General features: G+C 44.7%; 1 long non-coding RNA gene across 1 annotated transcript in view; it reads right to left on the reverse strand.

Moving 5' to 3' along the window:
* Positions 1-8472, reverse strand: part of LOC127609032 (uncharacterized) — a 114468-nt gene that overhangs the window by 41748 nt on the left and 64248 nt on the right. The gene's annotated exons all lie outside the window — the stretch shown is intronic.

The raw sequence follows: 8472 nt of genomic DNA on the forward strand, positions 1-8472 counted from the left end.
TGCATAATAGAGATGCGTGTTTGTGTGTGTGTGGGTGTGTGTGTGGGGGGGGGGTGGGGGGGTCTTCGCACATTTATTAAGCGACAAAGTGCATCTCCATATGACACCAAGCAGGCCCACAGAGAAAGAAACCGGTTACATACGTTCTTACATCAGTCTCTCTTTTTTACCATTTTCAATATAATCCATCGATCTATCAGAATGTTAAATCTCTTTCTTCTTATCTTCTTGATGTGATGACGACAAACGATGTCCATCTCAAATTAACAAAACCCTCACTGGGCAGTTATATGAGTTGATATGTAATATTTAGACAAAGAAAATGGAGGGAAAAAAACCCATGTATATTTGTTATTAAAACCAGACAGAGGCTGTGCTCACTGTTTCTAATTAGAATTTAATTTCTAAAAGCCATGAGAGTTATTTTTAAAGCCCGGAAATCGTTTATCTGTAAGCATCAAGATTAGTCTGAAAAAAATGAATCTTGGGAAGAATCCCATATTTTGTGCAGACATTTACTCATGAGGGCAAAACTCAGCCGTTTATATCTACAGTGAAACCTGGAAAGTGGAACAGTGGGGAAAACAAGACAACATTTAGGGGGGGAAAAAAATAAGAATGTGGTCTAAGTTAATTGTATCATTACTCATTCCTGGGCTGTCTCTCTTGGTAAACTCATGTTAATGCTCGGATTAGTATACCACATACTATAAAAGTTATTGTTGTCTTTTAGTGGGGACTAATTCAGTAGCATGTTATGCTAGCTTGCTTGTCATTGGAAATACCAATACTAACTGCCATGAATGATAAGGCAGGAATTTCTCTCTCAGGATAACTAGGAGTTTTATTTGTGCAATTTGCAAAGTGCTGAATATCAAACGTGATGGGCAGAAAGACTGCTAAATAAATATTGAGAAACCAAATGAGCAGCCGTTTCCTTGGATTTCCAAACCAATTAATGCAGGTGGTCTGATCGACGCATGCAGGTGTAAGTTGTTACATGGTGTATCTTCAGCTCTCAAATGTTTCTCTCTTGGCTAATCATGTGAATATTCTGGCAGCGAGCAAGTATTTATTAACATCCGACTACAATAATGACATCCTGCAATACGAAGCTTTTTGCATCTGTCATGATTCCATTTGGGACCAACAGGTGGCACTGTAGGGCTCCCCTGCAGCTGCACACCTGTAGGTAGTTATAGAATAATGAGTTGTATAAAAGGACTCCCGCCCGAACACTCAGTGTCGGGTCATTGTTTGCTCTTGGCTACGGTCATGTTTCTGCTTTTGCGGTTTTAGCTTCTGCCATGGTTTTGTTTGTTACTTTGGATTTGTTTTGTTCTTGGGACTTTGTTTAGGATTTATTTTTCTGTTTTAATGCAATTCATCAAGTACAACCTGCTCCTCCCTCCTGCCTGCTCTTTGGGGTCCACCATCACCTTGCATACGTGACAGCATCAGCCTTTCCTCCTCTTTATGCATCTAAAAGGGGCAAAGTAAAATTTAATTTGAATAGAAATTTCTTCTTGGGTGCATACTTGATCGTCAATTTTACCCATAGTCAATTAACATTTGCGTTGCACATGCTTCCACTTGGGCGGCCCGGTAGTCCAGTGGTTAGCACGTCGGCTTCACAGTGCAGAGGTGCCGGGTTCGATTCCAGCTCCGGCCTCCCTGTGTGGAGTTTGCATGTTCTCCCCGGGCCTCCGTGGGTTTTCTCCGGGTGCTCCGGTTTCCTCCCACAGGCTGATTGAACACTCTAAATTGTTCCTAGGTGTGAGTGTGAGCGTGGATGGTTGTTCGTCTCTGTGTGCCCTGTGATTGGCTGGCAACCGATTCAGGGTGTCCCCCCGCCTACTGCCCGGAGACAGCTGGGATAGGCTCCAGCACCCCCCGCCACCCTCGTGAGGATCAAGCGGTACGGAAGATGAATGAATGAATGAATGCTTCCACTTATCACAAGAGAGCAAAAAGACGTGAACCGTTGGTTATAAATAAAACAAGCATTCAAACACAAACATTTTGCTTAGCATCAATGCTGTGCGACCTCAGTGTTGTTCGACCACTGGAGATTTCAGAATGACGTTTGCCTCCGAGTCAAAATGGAGAACCCTTCGTTAGGTGTTTCTGTCATCTACTGTTTGAAGCTTCACTTCAAAAAAAGACATATAACATTATCAGACTGCCTCAACAACTAAATAATTGCAGTGTGTGTGTGTGTGTGTGTGTGTGTGTGTGTGTGTGTGTGCGTGTATGTGTGTGTGTGAGTGCAGGAGGCCTCAGCTGCAAAGGGTCTTTGATTAGAAATGGATGTCCTCCTGTGGGAAGATCTTGAAATAGCCTCGAATGGTTGACTGTTTTTCACGAAAATATATTCAATCATTTTGTCTGGCTTTCATAAACATACATCTTCTCTTTTTATTGGCAGGCATCCGAGACCTCATTCAAGTGATTCAAGGCCAAATTCATCACCATGAAGGCCATGATGTATTATTCGCTTTAGCCTGCTGCCATTTGAGGAAACATTCTTTGATTTAAAGCGAGCATGAAGCTTTTTTTTCTTCTTCTTCTTCTTCTTCTTCTTCCTTCATTCCGAAAGCGCTAACAACATCACCAGTGGGCAGACGCGACGGAGCTGTCAGCCATCTGCTGAGTGACACAGTCATCAGCAAAATGTCATATGATTTGAGGAGCTTGCGGCGACAGGAGTAGGATGCGGCAGGCGTCACGTACAAGGATCGAGTTTAACCCTCTTCAGACAGGCAACTGTGCACAAGTGCGCTGCGGTGTTTTCACCTGCATTCAATATAAAACCCATTCATAAAATTAAACATGTGCATGATATTATGGAGCCTGCTGTGGCTTTCATGTCAGTAAAACACGTTTACTCCGGGCCCACACAGCAGCACGGTGCTGCTAAAATGTCAATCCGCATATGAAGTTAGACGCACCAATTCTTCAATCTTAAGCGAGCCCTCAGTTGATGATGAAAAACCGCCATGTGCCTGCTTACTGATCTTATAAGTACCAAGACAGACCTGTGAGAGGCAGCGTGGTGCCGATGAAGCGTCCAGACTGCCCCACAATACAAAGAAGAAAAAATGAAGTGGCAATCCCAGGTGTCATGTTTATGTTAATCACGGTTGTCGGTATTTGCTTAATGTAACTATGAAAATAAATCGTCATCGTAGTTACTTTCAAAATAATCATTAAATAATCATTACAACCAAGTTCATGTAAAAAAACAAAACAAAAAAAACACCCATCTCTTTTTTTTAAGGGCACACGGGTCGCTGGGCATGCTGGAGCTTATCCCAGCTGTTTTCGGGCAGTAGGGGGGGACACCCTGAACCGGTTGCCAGCCAATCACAGGGCACACACACAGACGAATAACCGTCCGCACCGACACTCACACCTAGGGACAATTTGGAGTGTTCAGTCAGCCTGCCGTGCATGTTTTCGGAATGTGGGTGGAAACCGAAATACCCGGAGAAAACCCACGCAAGCACGAAGGGAGAACAAGCAAACTCCGGAATCGAACGCTGCACCTCTGCGCTGTGAGGAGGCCAACGTGCTAACCAGTCGACCACCGGGGCGCCGCAAAATAGTTGTTCTGTTTTTTTTTTTTTTAATGATTTGGACAGCCACATGCAGTCCCACTGTAATATGTGGTGAAGTCATGTCCGACTACTTTTTGAGTAATACACCACGTATTCACTTTCAGCAACACGAAAAACACCTGAAATGACAACTGCTGTAATTTGAAACACCGGGCTTTTTGTCAGAAGTCGCCATAAACTCTCGCTTCTTTGCTTTAAACCCCCCAGCCCCCCGCCGTGCGCGTCCGTGTGTGTTTGCGTGCGGTCGACAGACGCGTGTGTTTACGTAGACATCTTTGTCCATGCTAATTAATTGGGACAGGAACCAAGGGAGAGTGGATCTCCAGCTGCTACTCCCTGCGTTTGCACCCCAGGGTTAACTTGCTCATCGGAGACCAATACAGTTGCATTGCGGTAACACACCCACACAAACACACACACACACAGATGCAGACACACACACAAAGAGAGAGTGGGTGTCGACAGGGAGCGCTTAAGACGGATGGAGGTGATCCTAAGAGTCCAAAGAGACATTTGCAGCTCTTGGTCGGGCACTAGACTTGCTGTCAGAGTCTAAATTGAGAAAACAGGCCCGCAGGTTCCAACGAAGGCTGCTGCGGTGATGAATACCAAACTGCACGGGACACTCGCAAGTGCACATCTCATCTGTACGCTTTAAAACGTGCCCGCAGCTCAAAATAGCCGACCGGACACAACATTGAAGGAAATAAATCTTGGCAGCGCATTCGCTTACGGAGTCATTTAGGCGCTGATGTCACCAGTGTTCCGTCTCCCACTTTTTGACATGCACTGTGCCTGAAATTTCAAATTTCCGTTGAATAATGGTTCCATCCGTCTTATTTTCTCCAGGTTTACTCCTGCAAGCTTCTCGTTTGCCCCCAAAATATATCTCTCCACCGTATTACGCAATGGAACTTCCATGACACGATCCTCTTGTTGCCGCTCGGAGCAAGCTTTGCTGCATTTTGTCCTCAGGATCGTTCATGACCACGAGAAAATTGCGTTTTTCAGATACAGTTTAATATGATGTATTGCTTCCAATCATGTATAAGTGGGAGATACCCCACCGCACCTCATTATAGATCGCCTGGAATGTAAAGAGGCACCCGCGGGGTTTCTTTCAGGAAGCGCCGATATGGAAAGCAACATTGGTTTGTCAAGTTTTATAAAAAGTCGATCAATTCCATTCCCCTCCGTGTTCTATTGGTATTCGTTATCACCGCAAACCAGTCGTAGCGCAGCTATTCAGTCCGTAATCTGTTTACTGTAGCACTTTCTGCCTGCTTTGCTGAAAAGGATTAAATGCAAATACCGCCGGTTTGTCATCTGTGGTTTGTTTTTTTTACACGAAGTACACGAAGAAGAATAGAGGAGTTGTCTAAGGTGAAATGTGCGCGGCCTTCGGCGAATCATATTTTCCTCCATTTTTACCTCTCCTCTGGCATAGCAGATTAGAAGTTCACTTTGGAAACAACCGTCTTGAGTATCGCAAAGTAAAATACATCCGTGCTGCTGCATTGATTTTTGTTGGCGTGCGTTTATTTCTTTCACGGGTGTGTGCCTTTTAGGGAGCACGATCAAAACATCCTCGAATGCATCAAGTAGAGGCCAGAGATGAGCTCCACTGCTTTTAATGACGCCGTCATCTATCATAACCGTTTAGGAGCTCAGAGAGCTTGAAGCGTTACCCATTTGGAATATTCCTGTATTGGGGGAATTGTAACACTTGGCCAAAGTGAGTCAATCAAAATCAAGTGGAAAAAAATCAACAAAGACAGAGTACAGGGGGACCTCTGAAGTAGAATGCCATCAAAGTCGTACAAACGGGGATTAATGGGGAAAATAAGCCTGTGAAGTCACCGTCAAAATCCCAAAACGCTTATTTGGCCACTAGCGGGACATCAAATGAGATTCGGCTCAGTGAGCATCCACACAACTCACAAGCCTATTTTGTTTTTGTATTTTTTTCTGGAGCTTTTTATGCTCTTAGAAGAGCTCGCAGCACGCCTTAAAATACGATGCGCCTTGTATATGGTCATTACGGTAATATTTCGACCCCAAATTGGCTCCTTGCTCGAGACATGCTGACACCGCAGAGTTCAAACTTAAGGCGATCGGTTACGCGGTTGAACACGGATTGTTCTCTTGGTGTTTCCTTGAGCATAGCTCCATCTAGTGGATGCATTGTAGATTGCGTCTTATAATGCGATGCACCCAATGTATGAAAAAAAATTGAAAATAGGCCATTCAATGAAGGTGCGCTTTAGTGTGGAAAATACGGTACATGAAATCGTGACTTTGACGTAAGGTTATAAGGCTGAAAACGTAAACGGGGTTACGTTTGAAAAAAGCTTTGACTGTACACAGTTGTGATGATCTTGTGTGCATGTGAAAGTGGTTAACGTATTTTTAAATCTGTACACACCATTCGATCCTCCGATCAAAGTGACCACGCTGACAAGGTTTTTCTTTTCTTCTTTTTTCGCCACGAGGGGATATCAGCAAAACATTTTATTGAAAGCCTTATGAAACCGCCGTCGAGTGGTTCCATTGTTTTGAATTGTCATTATTCAAGGCTCGGCGTTACAAGCAGATGGGGAGGAAGAGAGGACGTGGGAGGGTATTTGCACACTGAGAGCAGGTTGACGGGTATAAAAGGCTGCAGCGTCTTTCTGTAAAAAAAAAAAATGGACGAGATATTAAAAAACGGACACGGTTATATAAGTGGACATTACAAGCCCAAAAAGGAATTTTCCCACGAGAGGGAAATAGGCAATACCAGTCCGCTTCCGAGAGAAAGAGGGTCAATGCGGACAAGTCGACAATGTTTTACTACGACTGTGACTTTTTGTATAAAACAATAACATTATGATAGGGCGCGTCTCTCATCACTCCATGCCACGCATTCATTCCATTTACAGTCAACATGAGCTGACGGGTGATGTGTGTCAACAAAATGTGGATTGAAGAACAAATACTGCACTTTTATTCTGCCTGTCTCAAGAAGAAAAATGCTCTTTATTCGGAATGTACTCCGGTTTCCTCCCACATTCCGAAAACATGCATGGCAGGCTGATTGGACGCTCTAAATTGTCCCTAGGTGTGAGTGTGAGTGCGGATGGTTGTTCGTTTCTGTGTGCCCTGCGATTGGCTGGCAACCGATTCAGGGTGTCCCCCCGCCTACTGCCCGGAGACAGCTGGGATAGGCTCCAGCACCCCCCGCGACCCTAGTGAGGATCAAGCGGTACGGAAGATGAGATGAGATATATATATATATACACACACAGTATATATCTTGCAAACATTAGCTCGTTTGACTGTTTAAACTTTACCACCCGGGCTGCCATGCAATTCTGAAAACAAATAAACCCTACGGAAGCATAAAAAAAATAAATTAAAAAAAAAGAACCCACTGATGCTCCAAAAATAGAATACACAAAGGATAAAAATATAATGGTTGCATCATTTTGTCATGGCCCTTTGAGAGGAAAAAAAAACATTTTGTGGCCAATAAATGTTAGTTGAAGTTCATGTTCAGTTTGAGTGTTGTTGTTACTGCAACAACGCCGACCATAGTAGGCTGGCTTCTATTTTTTTTTGGGGGGGGGGGGGGGTTGCTGAGTAATATGTTCCATTTTTAACCCGGTGTCATTTTCAGATTCTGCGGTTTTGGCGCTTTGTAAGCAGTGGCGCTGAACCCGGCGGCCGGGCCGGGAGCGCGAACACTCGGCCTCTTGTTTGTGCACACACACGAGCTGCGTTGCCATGTCCGAGGGTACAAAAAGCACATCGAAAAGTGGCTGCTGCGTTGTTAAAGGAACAGTACAGCACACACGTGCACACAAGCAGACGGACTCGATTCCATCCAGCATTGATTCCATAGCGTGTACGCACACGGCGGCCGCGGCTTTATTTATTATTCCTGACAACATGCTGCTGCGTCGTCTCAAACGGTGCAATGACGAACATCGAGAAGACGTCTCTGTCTGACACTCAGCCGCCAAGTAATGCTCATGCATATTTGTGGAATTAGCTGGAGTTTTTAGAGGGGGGGGGGGGTGTCGGGGGGGGGCTTCGCTTCTCGCCACGTTTTTTTCTTTCTTCCACAGGCCAGAATCACGCTGACAAACGTCACAACGAATCTTATTGAACCGGGCCGTAACGTTTAAGTGGAGAAAAACAGCGGAAAACACGTGTCAAAGCTACACCGTGCGTCAGGCTCTTTCAGATTGCACTCACTTTTCCCAAAAGTCAAATTCGAACATATATGAACAATTTTTAATTCAGTAGTTCAATTCAAAATGTCGTGAAACTTATGCATACAGATTTGATCAATTCCCTACATCCCACATTCCTAATTTGACGCTTTCTAATTTTGAGGAGGATATTTTGTAGCTCGCGGAAATGCGAGAATTTTTACTGAAGAAACAGAGTGTATCACTGCTTCCCTGCCACCATCACCACAATACTGTGATGTTATAGTTACCATAACATGACACGCACCTGACTTGAATAGGTCTTAGTGTGTTTTTAATACGTTTAAATTTGTTTCGACTTATTTTTATACACTGGAACTCATTCATTCATTCATTTTCCGAGCCGCTTGATCCTCACTAGGGTCGCGGGAGGTGCTGGAGCCTATCCCAGCCGTCTTCGGGCAGTAGGCGGGGGATACCCTGAATCGGTTGCCAGCCAACCGCAGGGCACACACAAACGAACAACCATTCGCACTCACACTCACACCTAGGGACAATTTGGAGTGTTCAATCAGCCTGCCACACATGTTTTTGGAATGTGGGAGGAAACCGGAGTACCCGGAGAAAACCCACACAGGCCCGGGGAGAACATGCAA

This window comes from Hippocampus zosterae, chromosome 10, assembly GCF_025434085.1.
Source record: "Hippocampus zosterae strain Florida chromosome 10, ASM2543408v3, whole genome shotgun sequence".
NCBI lineage: Eukaryota > Metazoa > Chordata > Actinopteri > Syngnathiformes > Syngnathidae > Hippocampus > Hippocampus zosterae.